Below are 25434 nucleotides of genomic sequence, written 5' to 3'. Positions count from 1 at the left end.
AGGAGGTGTTAATCCGTCCCAAAAGTGACGGTAAAGTGCCGGATATACCACCAGCCGTATTACGAGTCCATTATATCCTATGGAACTCGTAATACGGCTGGTGGTATATCCGTCACTTTTGGGACAGATTAACACCTCCTCCAAAGTTGTAATAACCCCCAAAGTCTTGTATGTTTTTAGTAGTTGGCCAGTGCGCTTGAGGCGAGCTAAACACCGGAAAAAGCATGACGTATGCATGCCTTTCACTAATTAAATCAAGCGAATTTTAGAAGGCAAGCTCACGAACCAACCAAACTGATGGGGGTGACATGGGCGTAGTTAAAAGCCACTGAGAGATTACACCAGGAACAGAGCGCTTTGCGCTCGGCCCTAATGATAATACAACTGTTGATCACAGCATTCTGTAGACGGGCGCATGCCTCACCCAGATGTTCGAGTCTGCAGAAAGATGCACAGATTTTGGTCAAGGGGTTAAATTTAGGCCTGAAGTAAGTGGCCTAGCTTTAAAGTTAGATTCAGAGTTGAGGTATAGTAATCTTTGTGGTTGCAAGATTGAGACTGGGATTATTAAATTACATTTCAGATGAGAGCTGGGTCTCTAAGATAATAGTGTTAGTGTTACGGTTCTAGTTTGGCCCGGCAAATGTTTTCTTTTGTATTGCAGAATGTGGTAGTGAAAGAGCCGCAATGTGTGAAACTCTGCTTTAGTGTTCCACACAACAGAAGAACAAAGACACCAAAAGAACGGCCACAACATTTTTTGAATGTATTGTTGTTTGGTGGTTTGTGAATCGTGCAAACTACCATGAAACTCTGAAACATTCACAAAAGAGCCCGAAATAATTAAACCTTGAAATTCTGTAGAATTTTGCTAGACAGAACAAGTTCACAAAAAATTCAACAAATTCTTTGAATTTGCAAAATTTCTTCTATGGTGGGTTTAGCACGTTTCACATTTTGTTAGCATGTTTCCCTCATATCTGATAATAGTTAAGAGTGTAATATTATGTTTAGGGTTAGAGTTAAGGTAGTTATTGGTTTGAAACTCAAGATCAGTGTGAAGGTCAAGTGTGGGCCTAGGGATTAATGTAACAGTTAGAGTAAAGGATGTGGCTAGAAGTTGTGTCAGGACAAGGGCTAGGGCTAAAGTTAAGTGTATGGTGCTAGAGGGGCTAGGTATCGGGATTGGTAATTAGGCTCGCACCTTGGTGGAATCTAAGTCTGTGCTTGGGGGTGTGAATTGATTATTCAGTGGTGAGCGATAAACAGCGGCACACAGAATTAAAACCAGCCACTTACAAACGGGAGAGCTTCAGCCTTTTTTGGTGTACAGTACACCCTTACTGTGTTGAATGTAGTTTGTTGTGCAGTGAAACGTGTTGTGTATTAATCATGCGGAGTGTGGTCCTTGATTAATAGTTGGTAACTGGTATTTGAGAAATAGAAGAATCTTCTAAGGAAGCACAACCTCTTTAAATCTTCAGATAGCAATGGAAACAGCTGTGCAGCCTGTTCTGGATTTTTACCTAGAATTGTTTTCGATTCAGGAATCTTGTAGTTTTTGTTTATGTTAGACCTGGCATCCTTGGCATGGATTTCCCTGTCTTTTTTGCCTCTGTTTCCTATGTTTTGACGGTGTGCTGGACTTTGTTTTTGCTCCTTTTTGGTATTCTGGGCACTTTACCACTGCTGACCAGTGCTGAAGTGCAAGTGCTCTCTGTGTAAACGCTAAGTGTAATCGGCTTTTCAATGATTGGCATATTTGATTTACTAGTAAGTCCCTAGTAAAGTGCACTAGAGGTACCCAGGGCCTGTAAATCAAATCTTACTAGTGGACCTGCAGCACTGATTGTGCCACCCACATGAGTAGCCCTGTAAACATGGCTCAGACCTGCCACTGCAATATCTGAAACTGCCAATTCAACCTGGCAAGTGTACCCACTTGCCAGGCCCAACCCTTCCCCTTTTGTACATGTTAGGCACCCCTAAGGTAGGCCCTAGGTAGCCCCATTGGGGGATTGGGGGTGCAGAGTATGTTAAAGGGAGGACATGTACTGTTGTGTTTTACATGTCCTGACAGTGAAATACTGCCAAATTCGATTTTCACTGTTGCAAAGCCTATTTCTCCCATAGGTTAACACGGGGACTGCCTTTAAATATCTTTTAAGTGCAGTTTCCCGTTGGGAGCAGATAGAGATCTGGAGTTTGGGGTGTCTGAACTCACAGTTTAAAAATAAATCCTTTGGTAAAGTTGTTTTTTAGATTGTCAGTTTGAAAATGCCACTTTTAGAAAGTGGGCATTTCCTTGCTTAACCATTCTGTCTCTGTCTGCTTGAGTACCCCACGTCTGGGTCAGACTGACAGTTGGTCTGTTGTGAATTCCCTCTAGACAGTGACAAAAAGGGAGCTGGGGTGTAGCCTGCATATCCTGATGAGTCTCCTGGGCTAGAGTGTGGAGGGAGGAGCTGACATTTACACCTGAAAGGGCTGTGCCTCCCCTCACACAATGCAGTCTCCAACCCCCTGGTGTGTGTCTGGTGCCAGGCTTTGGCTGGGCAGAATCTTGTCAACAGCACACATTCAGGCACCGGTGCACTCAAACAACAAAGGGTCACATGTGCAATGAGACAATATACGTACATGCATCCCTGCACTCAGACTTCACACATGCAAGTATGAGTGTGGCCAGACACAACCTATGCAGGCACAAACACAAATATTGGCTATTTTTCAAAACTAGTGTGGAGTTCTTTTGTATTGTTTTCACTGTGTTACTGTGTGTGTTTGTACAAATACTTTACACATTGCCAAGCTACTAAGTGGGTGAGCAGGGGTTATCTGAGCTGTGTATCTCCCTTACCCTGACTAGAGTGAGGACCCCTACTTGGACAGAGTGCAACCTGACTGCCAACTAGAGACCCCATTTCTAACAACCTGCCTCTTCACCTTACTCAACGTATTGTTAACACTTGGAGTTTTTCTTTCTTTTGGTTGAAAGTGATCCCCTTATGCTTTTTTAGTTAATACAATGACTCTCTATGCCTCCTAATCCTCTCAGGCTAGTGATTTGTTGCTACTACGAGCTTCTCCTTTGAGTTTATGGGGAAAACAAAGACTCTCAAGCATACTTCTACTTGATCACATCAGCAGCATGTTTCTCCTGCTTTTTCAGATCCAAATTTGTTTTCTGTATTACTGGGCTCTATGGAGGACTCAGAACTCCCTAACCAATCTGCCTCTTCATCAGTTAATACATCAAATATACCGAATTATATCACCAAATCTGTATCAAATATAAGTGGTACTACTGTGCTTTCTTCAAACAAGAGAGTTAAAAAATCTTCCCTCTCCAACTAAGGCCACATTTCTGACGGGCCTACCACAACATAGCACCACATTAGCATAATTTTTTTACGTTAATGTGGTGTTAAGTTGACAAAAATGTAATTCCAAATTTACAGTGTGGTCCAATGCATGCATTGCGGCACTTTGTAAACCCTTGTAAACCATGTGCCAGGCATGATGTATGCAGGAGGGGGTGTTTCTCCGTTAGGAGGTCCAGAAAAGTGGAGCAGTGGAATCTAAAAGATTCCACTGAGCCATTTTTCTCATCATTTTTAACACCTGCTCAGTGCAGGTGTTAAATTGAGGCAAATCATTGTTTATAATGGCCCTCTATTTACTTTGCAGGATTGCCGTGAAAATCATGCAAAGTACCTCAATAGTGTCAGAAAGTATGACACTATTAATCCTAAAGTGTTCAATGGTGCGCCATATCATGAATATGGCACACACATGGTGGCATTAGGGGGGCAAATGGGGTACAAGAAAAGTAGGCACTTTTCTTAAACCTGGGCCTTAGTCACTTTGACCTATAATTATGGAATTACTCCTAGAAGAAATAATAGCTCTTAAGCCATATGTGGAAGAAACAAATAGACACATTCAAAACCTCAACGATAAATGGTCAATCACTGACAGTAGATCCACACAAATGGAGCAAGTGGAATCAATTCAAACTATAACTCAACAAGTCACTCTTCTACACACAGAGCTTTCTTGTCTTAAACAGTAAGTGGAAGACCTTGAAAACCAAAATAGATGGAATACCCTTTTTATTTATGGCTTGACAGGGGGTTTCAGTCATTACTTCAAAAAGTTATTGGACTCCCTGAGTCACATATATTGAATCCAGAGAGCTCATCGCCTAGGGCATACTCCGTGCACTACCTCTTCTTCTCATAAACCAAGAAGTATCATCCTCTACTTTTTGGCATATACTGACTTACTGAAAGTTCTGTAGGCAACTAAACTTAAAGGGTGAATATCTTGGCTTTGATCTTCCCTGTTTTTTTCCTAAGATTTCACCAAGACTACAGCAGACAAGAGAAATAACTTTATGGGTATGCAACCAGCTCTTCGGAACCTCATTGCCAGGTTTAGACAATTCCAACCTTGTCTTTTTAAAGTAACTTATAGGAACAAAACTACAACCTATGAGGACCCTGTTTTGCTGCAGTTTTTTTTGGGCAATTCTGGAGAAGAAGACATGAAAGTTGGAAGGAACTGCCTACCCCTTAATTGTTTTTTCTTCTGTGTTCACCAAGAATAGTTTTATTCTGTTATGATGCTATTTAATGTTCATAGTATGTCTAAACAGATAACTGTTTTTCTTCTTTTTCATCCATGTTAGGTGATGTTTCCCCGTCTCATCAAGATTATCCTTCATCTGTTTGGATGGTCTACCATCCTCCCTGATTTGCCCTGGAGTTCAGTCATGCTATGTTCCCTATGTGCTTCACCACCTTCTAAATATCTTTGTTTAATTGGTATGTCCTATTATTTTATCTGGATTCTATCCCCTTCTTTCCTTTCTTTTCCTCTTTTCTATCCTTTTCACTTGTGTTTTCTTTCATCATTTTCTTTCTACCTACTATTATTTGTCCTTCTTTGAAAGCGTCTTTCTATATTGTTTACTATTTTTTATTTCTTTTCAAAAGTGTAGTTTGTGTTTCATGATTAATGATTCTCTTTAGAGGAAGTTAAGTGTTGTTTTCTGGAATGTTACAGGTTTAGTTATTCCTGTTAAGAGACAAAAGATACTCACTCAATTATCCAGGCCAAAAGCAGATGTTGTAATCTTCTAAGAAACTCATGTAGGGGCTTTTGAAGTTCAAAAAACGTAAATATCGTGGGAAATGTTTTCTTTTTCCCTGGTTCAGGGAAAGGGGGTGGGGCTGTTCTTCTCTGCAAAAAAAATGTAAATATTAACCTCTGTTCCCAACATTCAGATGAAAAAAGTAGATAGGTAGAAATTTACCTCTTGATTAACAAAATTCCAATTTCTTTGTTCAACATATATGCACCCACCAAACCTAATAACACATTTTGGCCTACTAGTTCTTCCAAATTGACATCTATTTCCACAGACTATATAATATTTGGAGGGGACTGCAATCAGTATTTTTGATCCATATATAGATCACGGTTCTGAAGCCACTTTTGTCCCATCTACTATGCAGCAACAATTCACTACAACCATTGACCAACAATCTCCTATTGACACATGGAGATTATACAATCCATCATTACGAGAATACACATTTTTCTCTCCACTCACATATCCCAATCTAGACTAGATAGATAGAGTTTCTAAATCACTTGCACAACACATTCTTGTTAGCTGAGGTAAGGCCCTAGCCAGGCAGAACCAACCACTCCTGTCAGGGGTGGGTGATTACACTCACTGTATAGCCTGCACTCACCCTTGGTTAGTTTGGTACAGAGCAGTCAGTCTTATCACAGGGTCAATGTGTAAAGTACTGGCATCCCACTACCACACAACAATTACACTGACCTTCACAAAAGAGATTGCACACTAGGTGTATGTAAATAAAGTTTGTATTCAACACACATTAATTAACACAATATAAACATCAACATAAATTTGGGCATCAATCACCCAGCACCCACATGTGGTGGAACCATGTTGGCAGTACAAGACCCACCCTAGCGATCACCCCCAATTCAATATCAAAAAGTTGTAGGATGTATCCCAGTTCCCAATGATAGCAGCAAGGTGTACACACAGAGGATTCCAGCACTTTTAAAATAGCTCCACGGACTAGGACGCACAGGTAAACTTCAATTTCAACCGTAATGGTAAACCACATGCACAGCACCCCCACTGGGCAGTGTACCCAATCCCAGGCAATCACTCCAACACACACGTGCCACACCACTAACAGTGCACCGATATCAGGCAGATAAGTATACGCACACTCGCACACACTCGCTTCCAGCACCCTCATACGGTGTTCTGACATTCGGCAGGTGAGTTGTCAATGAGTTTGCAGACTCCTCTTGGACCCAAACCTTCCTTTAACCAATTCCTGCCTCAAGAGCTAGAGGTAAAGTAACCTTTCCCCAGATACTAGGCCACTTGCGGCCAGTGGTTACACTTATTCATGATCCTAGGGTAAAGGTGGGGGGAAGAAAGCGAATGGCTGATCAGACAACAGTCGACAAATGGAGATTTCTCTGGAAGTTCAGTCAGTGGTCTCCACAATGGCCTTCTAGAGCAGGCCCCAGTCTGCAAAGCAGTGGGGAGGGTTGCCTTGGGACACACACTGTTCACAGTGGTGCCCACCTGAACCAGACACTTCAATCCACAAAACTTTACCAATTCCGTGCCTCCCTGCAACGGAGACACCACATCTGGGTAGCAATGACTAGGGCCACCCCAGATGTCCTGATTGCATATGAAGAGTTACCAAATCTGCACCTCCCTCAAAGGAAGCACAACGTCAGGAGCACAATGACTTGAGTCGCACCAAACGATTCCAATCACCCATGAAGAGTTACCAATTTCCATGTCCTCCCTGTATGAGCACAATGTCTGGTGTGTGATGACCTGTGTTGCACCAGACAATTCCACTCATACTTGCAAAGTGACCAATGCAATGCCTCCCTGGAAGCATCAAACAATTCCGCGTGCACACGAAAAGTTATCAATGCAGAGTCTCCCTGGAATGAGGCACAACGTCTGGTGCACGATGACCTGAGTCACACCAGATACTTCCGAAAACATGATTAGTACCAAGCGCATACCTCCCTGGAATTATGCACAACATCTAGTGCACAATGATTGAACCACTCCAGATAGATCCGGTCACTCACATTCGGCTTACATTCGGCGGTGCCACGTGAGGTAGAATGCAGCACTGCTCCTGGTACTCCCCCACTGCCGATGGTCATAGCCAATGACATGGACACTGCACACAATGAGCATACAGTTCGGGTGTTGAACAAGAGAAATACGGCACGCTCAACAAAAGCGGGCCATGCAGGGGTCCTGCAACCAGGGAATCTGCTTACTACCAACCAGAAGCATATGTGTGTCATGACTTCACGATGAAGGACCACACTCTTTGAATGCGGGCAGTACTTTGAAGGCTCCGCACCAGGCAAATCTTATGCTCACTCCGCTGCTACATGGGGTAGAATCCAGCAGACTACGCAGAAGCGTAGGAGGGCACTGCTCTCAAGATGACACAGATAGAAGGTGCAGGTTCCTCGCAGGAGGTCTTTGATGTCCCTGAGACCTCCACAAGGAGCAGAGGGCAAGCCCTTGGAGAGCACACTTCAGAGTGCCTGACTGCAGCAAGCAGTTTTCCCAGGCTAGCCACGATGCAGGAAGGGTGCACGGTCCCTTCCCAGGTCAGTAAATACTCCTGTGCAAAACAGATTCATCTGGCACCATGCAGTTCAGGGTCTCCATCCTGGGTTCCTGCAAGTGTATCACTAAGTTGCTGAAGTGTGCTAGCCCTAGTTATACTAAAGTGTGTCTTTGAATTTGGGGGTGACTCAAAGGGTTCCCCTATGAACCACATATGTCTCCCCTAAATTTCAACTCTGTCTGCCATGGAGCCATGGAATGAAGATCTTAATCTTTAGTGGTGTCATTTTCTGACTCCGAGAGGCCAAGTGTCAAAGCCTCTCCCTCCAATCTAGCCAGCCAGGCCCTCAAATGGCAGAGGTCTGTCTTTCTAGTTGCCCAGGATTTATAGCTGTTGCTGGGGAATAGACAGATGTAGTTTCCCTTAGCCTCCAGAGGAATGAAGCTGAATTAAAAAGGCAAACAAAAGGAGTTTTATAAAATAGAAATGCCCACTTTCTAGCAGCTGCATTTCCAAGGCATTACTGACAGAGCCATCTTTCCCAGTGGAAAGGGTTTGTCACTGTGAATCCAAATATAGTAAACATTATGAGGCTGCTCCACTGCAATCCACTATTGGAGCTAGGATTAATTGTACACTTTTCCCCATATTAACCTATGGGCAAAGCAACTCTTAATGGTAGTAGAAACACAGATGGGTATTCTTCACTTCCTGGGCACATGTGCCCTGGCTCTCAAACAAGCCTGCAGGGGCAGGCTGGACACAAGTTTTGTGAACACCACAAAGGTGCAAGTGCGCTCATACAGGCCTGCTGTGACAGACTCAGTATATGTATGAAAGCATCAATGCGAAAGTGTTCACTGCCTGGCAAGCTGTGCCAGGCTTGGTGTATATATATATATATATATATAGATATATAGATATATATCCAATGTGTCAAGGTGCACATAATGGCAAGCTGTGCCGGGCTCAGTATATATATATGAAGTATACATATGAAAACACCATTGTACAAAATGTGCACATGCTGGCAAGCTGTGCCGGGCTCAGTGTGTATGAAACCACCATAGATCAAGTGTGCACATTCTGGTAAGCTATGCCAGGCTCAGTATATACATGAAAACACCAATTTTCAACTGTGCATATACTGGCAAGCTGGGCCAGGCTCAGTATATATATGAGAAAACCAATGCACAAGTGTGCACATACTGGGACCTGCCACTTGCTAAAATATGTAGGAAGGGCATGAGCATTTTCACATTGTACTTCCAGTGGGAAAGCATCCAGGGCCCTATATCCACTCAAAGAGGATCAGCAAAACATCAGGAAGGAGCCGACCTCCTAGATAAGGAAACCCACATGGGGGTTCCCCCCTATCAGGGCATGGTACACTCCTGTACCTGCCCTACCTTCTGCCTACCACCTGCTCTGCCCTCTCGGGGGTGCTTTAGGGGTAGCGGAAGGCCTACCCAGGGTTGGCAAAGGTGGGGAAGATGTCACCCTGAGTGCAGGCGCACCTGTGCCTCCACAGGCCTGAACTATCAGGCATAATACATGTTGGTAAGGCTATTCCAGTGGGTGGCACACTCAGTGCTGAATACCACTATTGGCCAGGGCTGAACCTGCCTCAGAGTTTGGTGTACCTTTTTACAGGGCACTCCTGGGTACAGCACCTCACCCAATCACATAAGTGCCCCTTCTTAGCATGGGTAGGAAGGGCGTGCACACTTTTTCCACTGCAGTACAATGGGAAAGTGCCTAAAGTCCTATGACCATGCAAAGAGAGTCAGCAAAAAAGCTGGGAGGAAAAAGCAAAAGGTTTCACAAAAATTCTCTATGAAGGGCCATGTCCAACAATTATACATGCAGACATTGGTTGTATACAAATCTCAGCCCATGCTCCTGTTACATTAGATTCAGTTTTACTTTCTATCACCAGTGGGAGAAACGTTGGCCAGAGATTTTGTTATCTCCTACATTTCCAGGAAGAGGAAATTGAACTCTCAAAATGCAATAGAAGTCTTGAAACATATTAAACATCTGAAACCTTTTTAGACCGCTATTAATTCCACTATCCATTTTCCTAAATTAATTACGTAAAATGTTCAATATAACAAACTCTCTACAGAAATTGCTGCTTCCTACCTTCATAAAGGACATCCCAAATGTTATGTAGGGCAAAACAAAGTGGGGAAAATATTGGCTAATTACCTTAAAATTAATAAAGAACATATTGAAATTGATCCTGTCCTAAGAGGGGATTCCTATCCTGTTTTTATAGATGCAGATATTTTAAATGAATTCCAAACATATTATAAGAACGTTTACACTCCTGAATTACATCTAAATGTGACTGACATACAGCATTATTTATCTTCTATTCCTAAAGTCTTTGATACTTCCATAGATTTCTATCCACTGGAAATAGATATCTCCTGTAAAGACATTGCTGAAACAATGAAGCTAATTAAAACAGTAAAAGCTCTAGGACCTGGTGGTTTTCCCATTAACTTTATGTACATTTCTCCAAACTTTTAATTCCGAAACTTCTGAATTATTCTCATATTTTATTCCCACAAATTAATCTAGTGGCACTTTTCAAGAATCATTCATTTGTCTCATTCCTGAAGATGGATGTGACCCACATTTATGTAAAAAAGTCTTTAGTGAATTCCGACTACACATTTTTGCCCTCCTTCTTGATCCCTTTTTACCACTTTTCATATGAAAGAACAACCAGATTTCATCAAAGGTTGATACATCTCAGATAACATAAGAATACTCTTTAATATTTTAACTAAATCCAATAAATATACACAATCATTCGAAGCTATTTCACTTGACGCTGAAAAAGCCTTTGATTGCATGGATTGAATATTTATTTTCCATACTTTTTCATGGTTTGCTGTCAGTCCCAAAGTATTTCCTTTTTATCTCTTTTATATGCTGCCTCAAAAGCTGTCATTTTAGTAAACTGTCTCATTTCTTCCTCTTTTTCTTTACATAGAGGTGGAAGACAGGATTGTCTTCTCTCCCATCTTCTTTTCATTCTTATATTGGAAACTATTCTTACAAAAATTCAACAAAATCGTAATATATTTGTTTTTCACACTGGAGATAAATACATTAAGGCCCTAACTATAAACACAGCGGTAAACAGAAGACCGCCATTGGCGGTGAACAGAAACCCGCCATATAATGATAAAAAAATCAGAAACTGACGAAAATATCCCTGCCACCAGTCACCGCCAGGACCTTGTCGACAGAAATGCTGGACCTCCCACCCGCCACCGCCGAGCACACAAACTCCCCGCCCTCTAAATAATGAAGCACAAATCACTGTGGAAGCCGAACGACCATTGGCGGTACAGACCGCCATGGGCGGCAAGTGAACCCAATAGCAAGAAATTTATACATTGGCAAGTTTGAAACCCACACACCTGACACACATCCACAACACTATAAAACACTCGCAGACACACCCCACAATCATTTGCGATGAAATTAGGCCAACGAATACAGAGAACCCCAGAAGCAGACACTGAACGCCATAATACACAATACATACACCCAACCACACCATTCACAACACTCGCCATGGCACCCCCAAAACACCCACGCTTCACAGAAAGGGAGCTAAGGACCGTGGTGGACAGGATCCTGAAGTTGTAGCCACAATTATTCGGGGCACAGGTCCAGCACAAACCCATTGCCAGGAAGATGGAGCTATGGCAGACAATAGCTAACAAGGTCAATGCAGTGGGACACCATCCATGCACCAGGGACGGCATCCGCAAGAGATGGAACGACCTGCGTAGGAAGGTCAGGTCCATGGCATCCAGGCACCACATTGCAGTCCAGAAGACTGGGGGAGGACCTCCACCAACACCACCTGACTACACTGACTGGGAGGAAAAGGTACTGGCCATCCTGCACCCTGAGGGACTCACTGGCCTCAATGGAGGAATGGACTCGGGTAAGTCATCTACAATTACACCATATCCATCACACCTGTAACGCATGCAGCACCTCACCCCTCTAACTAATACCATGACCACAACCCCACCCAGGCCACAATCACTACATCCAGCCCCCCTGCATGCCCACAAACCCACTAACAGGCCCACATCCCTCCCCCTGTGCACAGCCACCCACCCCTGCAAGGAATCACAATGGCCTACAGCACCGACAATGCACCTCCACATCCTAAGCAAAAAGCAATGTTAACCTCACAAAAGCATCCTGCATGGCCCCAAAGTGTGAAAACCTGCGCAAAACTGCCTAGTCCTGTGCACCCCATCCGATCATGCAGTTTTTTTTATTTATTTTTATCTGTTTATTGTATTTATGACGTAAACAAAAACGCATCATTTTAAGCAGTACAACTGAGATACTTAAAAGAGATAGGAACAGAATAGGAAATGAGAGTAGATAGTAGGGGGTGTGAAGTTTATAGTTTGCTTAGTGAATGACCGCGGGTCTAGCGTTTGGTGATCTGGCGGGGGGGCAAGGCAACCGAGGAGGGGGCACGCATAAGAGGCGAGCAGGATTTGAGTTATTAATTTCGAGCAGGGTGTGTTTGTCATGGGAGGAATGTACCACCGTGGGCGTTGCTTAGCAGCGATTCATCTTGGGCTTGTGCTTGTATCCTTATTGTCTACATTCAAGTTAAGATTCGTAGCTGAGTGGTTGTGCGTACGGTATGTGTCGGTTGTAATGTCTTGGGTGTTTATTATTCCAGCAGTCTAGGGAGGTTGGGTATCGTCTTTTTCCTGTAGTTGGTCTGGGAAGGAATCCCATATGTCTGCGCCCTTGATTACCACCCCTATGTTGCGCAATGTATGCAGTACCTGTATTTCTGCGTTGGCCCATCGCTGTAAGTCAGATATCCAGTGGCGGGAGTCTGGGGCGCTAGGTGATTTCCACTGTGTGGCAATGAGTCGTTTGAGGATAACAAATGCAAGATCTGTGCATCTATGTTTTTCTTTATCTTTGCTACGTCTATGCCGGATGCCCAATAGGCAGGACTCAGGGGTGGGTGCTAGAGGTATTCCCAGCCATATCGCAGTTTGTTGTGTGATGTCTTGCCATATGCGGAGTAGTGGTGGACAGTTCCAAGTCATATGTAAGAAATCAGCTTCCGTGTTGCCACATCTTGGGCAGTCAGGGCTGGCTTGAGGGTACATGCGATGGATGCGGTGTGGAGTCAAATATGTCTGATGTAGGTAGTTGAGTTGGGTATATCTGAAACGGGCATTGCGCGATACCTCACGCATGGTTGTGAGAGCCATGGACCATGTTTGTGTTGTAAGGGTTGTGTGTAGGACTTTTTCCCATTTATTCTTGGCTTGTAAATGTACCTCTTCTGGATTGGCCCGTAGTGTGTTGTGGTTCCATGAAATTCGTGTTTGTATGCCGGTGTCTAAGAGCAATTCGTGTAGAATAGGTGATGACTGTGGCTCCCTGCTGCTGTGCCCCCAAGTGTTACGTATTAAAGATCGCAGTGCACCGTATATAATGAAACTGCCCTGTCCTAGAGTATACGTCGTCGCAAGTGCTTCATAGGAGATAAATTGGCCCTCTGCGAATAATTCTCCCACTATTTGGAGACCTTTAGTGGCCCAATCAATAAGGCACGCTCAGCCATGTAGTTTGTGTATACCTGGGATGGCGAGTAATGGGATCTTGGGCGAGTATGGTGGTTTTCCAGACCCCCTGTTCACGTAGCGTCGCCACACACGGTCAGCCACTTTTATCAGAATATTACTGTGGCGTGGGAGGGCCACGCGTCCTATAAGCCATTCCAGTGCATTTAAGCTGCCCAGTTGTACGCCCACAGTGTGGCTTTCAGGATGAGTGGGATCTTGTAGCCAATTGAGTATCCAATGCAACTGAGCTGCTGTGTAATAAAGCTCAAATTGTGGCACTCCCATCCCGCCTCTGTCCAGCGGTAGACAGATCTTAGCCAAGGCCACACGACTGCGTCCAGTGCTCCATATTAATTCTATCAATAGTTTATTCAGCTGTGCAAAAAAAGTGCTGGGGATCCATAATGGTAAGGCAGTGAAAAAATATAGTAGCCGAGGAAGTATGATCATTTTAATTAATGCCACTCTGCCCATAGGTGATAGCGGTAGTGCACACCAGAAGGGCAACGATCCTTTTATTGATCTAATCGCCCGGTCTAAGTTGCACTCCTTAAGGTCAGATTCATCATGATATATGTGCACACCTAGGTATTTAAAAGTGATATAGGTCCATTGTAAATTGTGCTCGGTGGGTATATGGATCTGTGTCGGGTAATCGGCGCATGGGGAATAGACATGATTTAGCCCAATTGACACGTAAGCCGGATATGTCTCCGAAAGAATTCAATAGTTGCAACAGGTTTGATAGGGATTCGGAGTGGTTGCGTAGGTATATTAATGCGTCATCTGCATATAAGGAGATGATGCGGTATTCCATGCCGTCCGGTATGCCCCATCTTGAGGCTTCATTACACAATTTAGCCGCAGGGGTTCGATGGCTATTGCGAACAGGAGTGGTGATAGGGGGCATCCCTGGCGTGTGCCTCTACCAATCTCAAATTTTTCCGATGTGATGGTACCAGTTTTAACTCGTGCGATGGGGTTGGACTATAGGATAGATATCCAATGTGTGAACGCTGTGCCAAATCCCATTAACTGCAGAGTGGCTATCACGTATGGCCAACCTAGTGTGTCTAATGCTTTTTCGACGTCTAGTGAGACCGCCACTCTAGAGTAATCTGCGTCAGGGGTTTCAGCTATCAAACGCAATAGGTTCCTGATGTTAATGGAAATGCTGTGTCCAGGTATGAATCTGGATTGATCTGGGTGTATCAGGGAGGAGATTATTGGGGGAAGCCGGTTTGCCAGTACCTTGCCCAATATTTTACAGTCCGTATTTAGTAGTGACAGGGGTCGGTAAGAGCGTACGTCTAGTGGGTCACGACCCTTTTTATGGAGGACTAGAATTGTTGCTTCGCGTTGTGAATCTGAGAGACGACCTGTTTCATATGCCTCCTGTAGCATAGTCAGATACGGAGTGAGCGTTTGTAATGAGAAAGTCTGGTAGTACTCGATCAGTAGTCCATCTCCCCCTGGAGCCTTATTGTGGGCTACTTGTTGCAATGCTTGCTTTATTTCGTCACTTTCTATGGGTTTGTCTAGTTCTAGGGCTTGTGCTGCCGTTAGGCGATTTACATGGGAGGTCCTGAAAAAATATTTTAATTGTGTGGTGAGTGGGGGAGGTTCTGCCTGATATAACATTGCATAGTACTGCTTGAATGTGTCATGTATTTCTGATTGTGTATTCACAATCACACCAGTATCTAGGCAAATGGCGTATGCCGCTGAGTCCCTTTCGCTAACCAAGCCAGCATGCGGCTGGATCGATCACCCTCGGCGTGCAGGCGCGCCATGTAGTGTCGATAGTAAAATTTTTGTAAACGGGTTTCAATGTCGCCACATTGCTTTTAGAGTTGGATCATGGCATTGCTAGCAGCGCTGTTTGAGGCCACTTCACATTCCGCCTTACGTAATTTCTCTTCAGTATCATGTAGCTCTGAGAGTAAAGTGCGTCAAATACCTCCTGCAGTCCTGATACACATGCCCCTGATTACCACCTTGTGTCCGTCCCACTCGATCACGCGTGTTGTGGCTGTTTGGTTATTATTTGTGAAGTAGGACGCTATGGTGTCAGCTAGTTGTTTCCGGAAGGGCGGGTCGCGCAGCAGGGCGGGTTGTAAGCACCAAGTAGTTTTCGTGACAGCTGAGTGCCCCATCTCAGTGTGGCGTTTAAAGGACAATGAACCGATAGGATTTTGGCCAAATAATTGGCGCTGTGTATTAAGGGCCAGATGTAGGAAAAGACCAAATTGCGACTTGCAATTTGCGAGTCCGTGCGACTCGCAAAATGCAACTCGCAATTTGGTATGCAGAAAGGTGTCTCAGACACCTTCTGCAACTCGCAATGGGGTCGCAAAGACCCACCTTATTAATATTAATGAGGTGGGTCGCATTTTGCGACCCCATTGCGAGTATGGGCACTCACGGGGATGGTGGCCTGCTGGAGTCAGCAGACCACCATGTCCGTGACTGCTTTTTATTAAAGCAGTTTTTTTTTTCTATCTGCAGGCCGTTTTCCTTAAAGGAAAACGAGCTGCATTTAGAAAAAAAACCGAAATCTTTTGTTTCGGTATTTTTCAGAGCAGGCAGTGGTCCATAATTATTTTTGTTTCCATTCACAAAGGGGAAGGGGTCCCACGGGGCTGGGTTACCATCCACTTCGCGGTCGCAAATGAAATTGAATAGCATTGCGAGTCGCAAATAGGAAGGGAACACTCTCGGATCCGACTCTCAAAATGCATTTCTGCATAGCAAAGAGGCTTTTGCGCCTCGCAAACTGCGTTTTTCGCTGTTTGCGAGGCGCAAACACTTTGCTACATCTGGCCCTAAGTGTGTTATTGTGGCCGAGCATAGTAGTAAGTCAATCCATGTGTGAAGGTTGTGTACCGGTGAATAAAAGGAGTATTCTTTGTCAATGGGATGGAGACTTCTCCATGCATCGTGTAGCCTCTGTTCTGTTGACCAGTATCTTAGCGTCTCAGATACCCGTCTGCTAGGGGCGCTTGCTATTGGCGGGTGTGATCTGTCCATTGAGATGTCCACTACACTGTTAAAGTCACCACCCCAGATAATTGGTATGGACGGGTCTTGTGAGATCTGTGCAGATGTGGCCCGCAGGAGTTCCCCTTGTCCCGTATTTGGTGCATATATACCGGCTATAGTTAATTGTCTACCATCCAGCTCTCCAATGAGGCAGACATATCTGCCATCTGTGTCTATATATGTGTTTTGGACCGCGTAGGGGACTCCTGAAGCGATCCAAATTAGTACTCCCTTTGCATATGTTGAGACTTTAGTGCCATAGACAGTGCCCGGCCAACTCTTATTAATTTCCCCTAGTTCTTGTGTAGTGGCATGGATCTCCTGTGGCATCTAAGGTAGGTGTGTACTCTGCGTCTTTTAGTAGGATTGGCCAAGCCCCTTACATTCCAGGTTACAATATTATATGTCATTGAAACATTTTGTGGTCGCACTGCAAGCAGTACATGTCTTTAGATAGAATTTGCCGCGTCCCCCCACCCCCCCGGTCGGGCCACCCCCGAGTGTAGAATGATTAGCACATACTTTAAAGCATTAAGAGTGAGAGGAATAAGGAAGAAAGGAAGAAAAATAGGAAGTGTGAGTAACCAGGCACAACAGGTGCAAGAGTGGCCTTGAGCCGATTTGTGTCCATACGGGAACCCATCTGGGTTAGGGGGCTGCTGTAGTATATGGTCCAAGGTGGCCGCAAGGTCCAGCCTGATCGGATGACGCCGTCTCCCGTTCAGGCACGATGTGGTCTCTGAGAGGGATTCTAATTTGCTTTGGGTGGTACGTGTCAGGACAGCGCATCTCCCCCTACAGGCAGATTAAGGGGGTGATGATCATTTCCGGGATGTGGGGTCTGCCCGGGTGTTGACAAGGACTACCTGTACAGGTTGGAGTGTACGACGGCTGCAGTCACTTAGCGTCTGTATCTTACGGGATAGATTGATCGCTGCATTTACGTGTTATTTTTAAAGGTAGTCCGCCACGCGCGGCGTGAACGCCGGCCCCGAGTTCAAACGGGGACGCGGGGGGCTCTGCATGGTTCCCGCCGAGTCCGTGGCACAGGATTTGCGGTGGTGTTGCATTCGTAAGTTCGAAAACCTGTTGACGTCCTTTAGCGCTTGGGCTTGCCCGTCCGCTGCTTGTTTTTCAGTGGGACGTGATCCGGTTCAGGGTTTCGATTTCCTTTTCTTGCACGTCTGTTGTGTTAGCCATTCCTTTTGCTCCGAATGTTCATCTGTGGGGTCTGCTAAGCCCTTGGCGTAGATCCAGGTACAGACATCTTCTGAGGACGGGAAGACATGGATTCTGTCGCCGTCCACAACGTGTAGTCTGGCAGGGTACATAAGGGAGTATGAAAAGTTCTTGTCGCGTAGTACCTGTTTTGCTTTGGTGAATGTGGCCCGTTTACGTTGGACCTCTGCTGTACAGTCTGGGTAGGCCGTAACTTTTGCGTTTTCGGTGCTGACAGGACCCAGCGTGCGGAAGCCCTTTAGGATTTGATCTCTGTCACGGTAATTCAATAGCCTGGCTATTAATGGGCGAGGGGGGCCCCCGGGTGTGCGGGTCCGCCTGGAATCCGGTGCGCTCGCTCCACCGAGAGGAGAGGGGAGGCCTCCTGTTTCAGTATGTGATCTTTTAGTCAGCGCTCCAGGAATGACTCTGCGTTAGGGAGTTCAATTCACTCTGGGAATCAAATGAATCTAATGTTATTACGGCGTGAGCAGCCCTCCGCATCCTCCGCTCTTCTTTGGAGCTGTATTATCTCAGATTCCTGTTGTTGTATTCGGGTTTTCATGTCCTCGATATTTGGTTGAGATATTTCTAGAGTTGATTCAACAGTGGTTACTCTGTCCTCTAGCTTTCGGTGTTCAGTGCGCAGTATAGTGACTTCCACTGCCATCGCATCTATCTTTCCTTCTAGGGATGTTTTAGTATCTAATATCGCCTGTAGTACCTTGTCAATTTGTATAGAGTGAGCGGCTAGCGTTTCAGTCACTTTATGCAGGGCAGCGGAGCGTGAGGCGGAGCCCTCCATCAGTAGCGAGTCCTCGAGTCTGGCCTCCACCTGGCCCCTCAGCGGTTTCGGCTTCACCATCGTGGTGTGCACTTTGAACACACTTCGTGCTACGTAGTGATTTACGTGGACAGCTTATACAGTTCCGATATTTGTATTGTGCTTTGATTTCAAGGTTTCGGGGGAAGGTCTTTATATATCACAAATAGGCCATTTTTTTTTTAACTTTCCCCGCTGCGTTGTTACATCTGCATGACGACTTTTATAACATCCAGCATGGTGAGCGCACAGAGGGAGCACCCATATGGACCCTGGTTCCAGGATGTGGGGCAACCGTGGAGCCCGCCCGGCGAGCGCCAGAGAGTGGTGCTCCGCGCGCACTCCCCAGGGCAGTGTCGTGTGCCCGGCAGTAGGTGCGCGGGGGTATGATGCGTTCAGCAAGAATCATGCACCGGATATTTGCAGTTGATGGTTGCGCTTGCGTCTGTGTGTTCTATGCAGGGAAAGAGTCAGTATTGCTCCCAAGCATTACACAAGAGAAGAAGTGTCATTGAACCTCATTTTGCTGGTGGGTGTGGTGGTTAACTCACAGAGTAAGTAGAGCACGAATTGCTTGATTTCTGGGCCCAGGGGCTCCCCCTAGTCACTCTGTCAAAAGGGCACAGCGTAGTTTGAGTTCCCCTCTGATCTCAGGTGTATTTTTTGTGCAAGAAATAGTTAGCGCTTCTCACTTTGCAGGGCCCCGTACCTGATCTCAGACCCGATGGCCCAGCCGCGCAGAGCCAGCCCGGCAAGCGCTAGAGAGTGGCGCCCAGCGGGCGCTCCGCTGGGCAGTGTTGTGTGCCCGGCGGTAGGCACGTGGGGGTATGATGCGTTCGGCAAGAGTCATGCGCCGGATATTTGCAGTTGATGATTGCGCGTTATAGCGCTCGCGTCTGTGTGTTCTATGCAGGGAAAGAGTCAGTATTGCTCCCGAACATTATACAAAAGAAGAAGTGTCATCGTCTGTCCCGTACCGCGGCCCATTCCTCGTCCTTAGCTGGATCGCAGTCAGGCCACGCCGCCAGGCGCGCGCTCGGCAACCGGGCCCCGTTTTCCATCTGTTGGAGTCGCGGACCCCTGTCAGGTTGGGCGCCTCCAGCACGCGCCTCCGCGAGGGACTGCACCCCCGGGGGCGTCCCCACTGCACTCCTCCGTCACTGCCCACCACGGGGGTGTCCCTTCGTACCTGCTCGCAGGGATCAGCAGCCCCACCCGCCGGTCCGCTCGGCTCCGCGACGGGTCCGCGTCTCTGTCTCTGCCCGGGCCCCGAACGAGCCGCGGCATCGGTTGGGTCTGATCTTCGGAGTCTCGGGAGATTGTTGCGTACCAGGCATGCAGGTCCAGTGTTTTTTATCGCCTGGGGAGAGAGGGATTACAGGATAATTTTAGGCCATGTGCGGAGCTCTGATTCAAGCGACCGCACTCGCCGCCATCTTGGCCACGCTCCCCTATCCGATCATGCAATTGTAACAGACATGTCCATTCCCCCCAACAGGGACCACCACCCATGCCACCCTGATGGACAGGACAAGGAGTGGCAGTGCCCCACAGGGAGACAGAGGCACCTCCCATTACACTGGGGATGGAACCCTGGACTTTGACGATCACCTCGGCCCCTCACACAGTCCTGGACTATCACCATCCAGCAGCCCCACCCAGGATACCACTGACACCCCTACCACCCAGCCAACAACATCATCCCAGGGCAACCATCCCCACACCTGTGTATCCAGGCCACAGACTGGTGGAACACATGGACAGAGGCCACAGTCACCCCCTACCAACAGGCAGAAAGACGATGGCCTGTTCAGGGGACACAGGCACAGGGGGCTAGCCCCAGTGGGAGGGCATCAGTGGCCCAGGGGAGGCCACAGGATGGATGCTGCAGCCCAGGACGTGATCTCTGAGGTCCTAGGTGCATATCACCATACACAGGACAGATTGGCCCAGATAGTATCCACCCTGGAGCAGAGTCAAAGGATGCAGCTAGCACACCACCAAGAGGCCATGGAGCAGTGGAAACTGCACAACGCCACAATGGCCAGCATAGCAGGTGGGCTGCTGCACCTTGTCCCAACACAGCCTGAGGCCCACACAGACCAGGAAGCCCCTACTACAGGCCAGGCTACAGACCGGACAACAACAGCATCAGCAGCAACTGCACATGTTCCACCCTCTCAGGACACACAGGGGACATCCATCTCAACCCGTACAGGCCAACACCAGGCACCCAAATGGACCTTCAGGCCCAGATATGGCACTGGAATACCTGCCAAGACCAAGCCCCCCTCAAAGAAGTGACTCTGGCAAGAACTGTCCTCCAAGTGTCCCACTAAATCAACAACCAAACCATGTGAAAACTGCAACAACCTCCTGTAAACATAGATGGACCTACCACTACTGCCAACAAATGCTGCAACCATGTTGCCATATTGTACAACCACCAGTAGCCCACTCCCATCACTGTAATCTGCACAATTTAATCCCTGCACCAAATAAAACACCAGTTCACCTGTTACAATGTCCCTGTCATTATGTTGAAACAAAGTGAAGTATGGATGCAACTGTATGATAACTCATTTATTATAATCTGAGTAGCAGGAAATGCACCACACGCATTACATGCTAAACAAACAGCAATCTCATCCAATTGTCCCACAGAGTTACTGGAAGTAGAGTTGTATCAGTTGGGTCCTGGAATTTGCATCTTCCCCCTCCTCATCATCACCATCACTCTCATCCCCTCTCTGAGGAAGCTGGTCTGGATATACAGCACCCTCCTCCTCCAAGAGGGGGATAGAATTTCTCACAGCCACGTTGTGCAGCATGCAGCAGGCCACCACTATTCTACACACCTTTTCAGGCCCATAGGCCGGGGAACCACCAGAGATATGTAGGCAACAAAATCTAGTCTTCAGGGGACCTATAGTGCGCTCTATCACCCTCCTAGTACGTCCATGGGCCTCATTGTAATTCCTCTCTGCATCTGTTCCAGGATTCCTCACTGTTGTCAGGAGCCAACGCAAGTTGGGATAGCCAGAATCACCTAGAAAATGGTGCAAAACAGGACTGTCATTGACAACCCCCAGAGGCAGACAGGCTAGCATCAGAGGTGCAGAAGACCAATGCCTATCTGGATGGCATTCACTGTGCTGTGTCTGGCCTACAGAGATCTTTTCAGGCTCTGGCCTCCTCTTTGACGGCAGCCATTGTCCCTGGTCATTCCGTCCCCCCTTCAACCACCTCTACCCCTTCCAGCACCCCACTCCCTTCACCCGTCCAAAGCACACATTCTGACACGCAGGCACACACCTCAACACACAAGCATACACACAGCCAACATACACATGGACACACACCAACATCCACTTCCCCCAGTTTGTCCACCTCTTCCGCCTCCCTGGCTGTCCCCTGTACATGCACACCCACAGGCACTGCACCCTCATTCAGTGTTGATGACCCTCTTCCTGCAGTCACCACAATAGCACACATCCATTCATGCACCCCAGACACCACACCTGCACTCACCACAACGACTTTAGTTGACACATGCAGCACACTCACCAGACTTGCAGACACCCAGACAACATCCATTTACACTGGCAGCCTGTCTTGTCCCACTATGTCCACCCTCCTCCTCCCAAGCCACTCAAACGCACCAAAACACCCGCCCATCACACATCCACAACACCTCAGCACACTGTCCAGTCACCAGCACCCACGTCACGCACACCTACACCTGTCACAACCACTCCCTCTACCTCCACTCCCACGCCTTCTTCCAGGTCCACCCCAATTGCAAAGAAACTTTTCCTATCCCGTGTTGACCTATTTGAACCCACTGGCCCACCCCGTCTCGTCCCTAAATGTGCTCACCTCCTTGCTCTGTCCACTCCCACGTCACAGCCCGCCCCTGTCCGCCCTTCCCATTCCCATGCTACCTCCCCTGTGAGGAAGAGATCCCGTGCTGGCCCGGGAACATCTACCGCACCCCAGGCCAAGTCCGCTCCACCAGCTGCTGTGACAAAACCTAAGCCCCCTCCACATTCCAATTGGAAATCTAAGCCCCCCCACTCCCAGTCGTAAATCCCCACCACCCCCTGCCCTGTTCCCTGAGGTGCCTGGATGCCCCATTGTTGCCCCTATGAGGTGGAGTACCGTTGCACTTGTGGGAGTCAAGTTGGGACCATTGTGGCCCATCAGACTTCTTTGACTATGGACTGGCCATTGGCCTTATATGCACTTCTGTTGCTCAGTGAGCACAATAAAGGATAATGTGTGGCCTGTGTTGTTTGAGGCATACTCTGGATCCGTGGTCTCTCGTTTCATTGTTTGGGGGTGTTGGGCACATGTATGTACTTTGGGCAGGTTGGATTTGCCTTGTGTCGGGTAAGTACCTCTTGCTGTGGGGTGTATGGCTTGTGCTGCTGTGAAGGGTTTTCGAAGCGTTGCAGGGTGGGTGGAGTGGGTGAGTATGTAACTGTGCCCTTTCTTCCCTTGTTTAGTAGGTTGCAGTACTTACCGTTGTCGTCTTCGTCGGCGGTCTCGTCGTGGAGGTATATGGCAAGGAGCAGGGCTGGCATGATCTGCAACTCTCTCTCCATGTCTGCTTCGCGTGTTGTGTGAGCCGTCGGTGAGTGTTTCCTTATATTTGGTTCCTTTCCGCCTGGCTTTGCGTGGCGGTGGTTCCCACCCCGGAACTGACGGCGGTCTAGTGCTTCATTATTTGATGGGCGGGTAGGGCCTTTCTGTCGGCCTGTGGGCGGGCTCTGCCGTCATTGTCGGCACTCCTCTGCTGGCGGTGAGTGGTTTTCAGGATGCCTGTGTTTCAGTTGGTTCATTATTTGGCGGTTCGGACCGCACGTCTGTTAGCAGTTGTTTCCGCCGGCGGTGCAGTGTTTACCGCCGTGTTCATAATGAGGGCCTAAAAGCTGTGTTTATGCTGATGACATCCTATTATTTTTATCTAAGTCTGATTCTTCACTTCCAGCTTTCCTTGCAGAAGTCAACTCTTATGCAGTGCAATGTGGGTATAAATTGAATTTAGATAAGTGTGAAATACTCCTGCTTAACATCTAATGCTTCAAACAAGATTTTATTCAATTTCAAATTTTCTTGAAATCCTCGTAAAATTAAATATCTAGGTCTCTGGTTTATATCTACTATTCAATTCAATTGATTCAATTTGTATTTTTAAAGTGTGCTACTCACCCGTAGGGTCTCAAGGTGCTGTGGGGTAGGTTCTCAAGATTCAGACGAAGAGCCAGGTCTTAAGGTCCTTCCTGAATTAAGGTAGCGATGATGACTGCCTGAGATGGAAAGGCAAGGCGTTCCAGCATTTTGCTGCAAGGTAGGCGAAAGATTTCCCTCCAGCTGAAGACTTCCTTATGTGCGGTACAATAACAACCGGCTGCTGGGAGGAGCGGAGAGGTCTGGAAGGGGAGTAAAAGGTGATGTCGTGGTTGAGGTAGCTGGGCCCAAGGTTGTGGAGGGCCTTGTAAGTGTGTACGAGGATCTTGAAGTTTATCTTCTTCTCGACAGAGAGCCAGTGGAGATCTCTCAGGTGTCCTGTGATGTGTTCCTGGTGTGGGATGTTCAGGATGAGTCTGGCGGAAGCATTCTGGATTTGTTGTAGCCTGCTTAGGTTCTTCTTGGGGGTTCCGGCATGGAGGGCGTTGCCGTAGTCAAGTCTGCTTGTGATCAGGGAGTGTGTTACGGTCTTGTGGCAGTCGCTTGGGATCCAACTGAAGATCTTCCGGAGGAGTCAGAGGGTGTGGAGGCGACAGAGTTGACCTGTCTTGTCATGGCGAGAGTTGATTCGAGGACGATGCTGAGGTTGCATGCGTGGTCTGTAGGGGTGGGGGTCTGCTAAGTGTGGAGGGCCACCAGGAGTCATCACAAGCTGGGGAGGAGGGTCCCAGGATGAGGATCTCGGTCTTGTCAGAGATTAGCTTAAGGCAGCTCTCCCCCACCAAGGTGTCGACTGCTTTCATCCTATCTTGGAAGTTCTTCTTGCCCATTGTGGGGTTTTCGGTAAGGGAGATGGGCAGCTGGGTGTCATCTGCGTAGGAGACATTGTTCAGTCCGTAGTTTCTGATGATTGCGGGCCATGTAGACGTTCATTGAACAGTGTGGGACTCAATGCCGATCCTTGGGGTACTCCACAGCTGATCTCTGTAGGTACTGACGGGTGTGGGGGGAGTCTGACTGTCTGCATTCTGCCTGTCTGAAAGGATTGTACCCACCGAAGGGCCTAGCCGCATATGCCTGCTGCATGGAGTATGGTGCATAGGGTGCGGTGGGACACTTTGTCGAAGGCGGCCAATGAGGGCTTCTGTTTCGCTGCGGTCAAGAAGAGTGGATTTCATCTGTGATGGCGAGAAGGGCGGTCTTGGTGCTGTGGTTAGTTCTGAATCCTGATTGGGAGATGTCCCGAATGTTGTTGTCCTCGATGTGTTGGCAGAGCTGAGCATTGATTCCTTTTTTTGGTGACCTTGGCTGGGAAAGGCAGCAGCAAGATGGGGCAGTAATTCTTGAGATCTGTGGGGTCAACTGTGGGGTTCTGCAGGAGCGGGTGGATCTCGGTGTGTTTCCACTCCTTGGGAAATGTAGCCAACTCTAGGGAGCACTTGATGGTCTTGCGGAGCTCAGGTGCAATCAAGGCACTGGCATTGTTGAGGATGTAGTGGGGGCAAGGATCGTGGGGTCTCTGAAGTGGATGTTGCTCATGATGGAGCGAGTCTAGTCCGTCCTGAGTTGGGTCCAGGCGTGCAGTGACTATTAAACAAACAAATATCCTTAAACCTAACTAAAGTTATAACCAACATAACCAGTTTAACCACTAGATGGTACCTTTTATATTTATCTTGGTGGATTAGACTTGATACTATCAAGATGATTCTTTTACCCATTATTCTTTTTATTATATCTTCAATTCCTCTTACTAATACTGCTTATTTCTTTTTAAAAAATGACTCTATCCTTTTCTCCTTCTTACGGAATAAGAAAAAACCTTGTTTGT

The 25434-nt window shown here is 47.1% G+C and overlaps 1 protein-coding gene across 2 annotated transcripts in view; it reads right to left on the bottom strand.

Moving 5' to 3' along the window:
* LOC138292777 (beta-1,3-galactosyltransferase 2-like) overlaps nt 1-25434 on the bottom strand; it is a 165620-nt gene that overhangs the window by 93878 nt on the left and 46308 nt on the right. For both annotated transcript variants that reach the window (XM_069231538.1, XM_069231537.1), the window contains one exon: nt 5108-5247. The gene's annotated coding sequence lies outside the window, so the exon portion shown is untranslated. The remainder of the gene's footprint in view (nt 1-5107; nt 5248-25434) is intronic.

Source organism: Pleurodeles waltl, chromosome 4_2 (genome assembly GCF_031143425.1).
Source record: "Pleurodeles waltl isolate 20211129_DDA chromosome 4_2, aPleWal1.hap1.20221129, whole genome shotgun sequence".
Taxonomy (NCBI): Eukaryota; Metazoa; Chordata; class Amphibia; order Caudata; family Salamandridae; genus Pleurodeles; species Pleurodeles waltl.
This window is presented reverse-complemented; position numbering and strand designations above follow the sequence as displayed.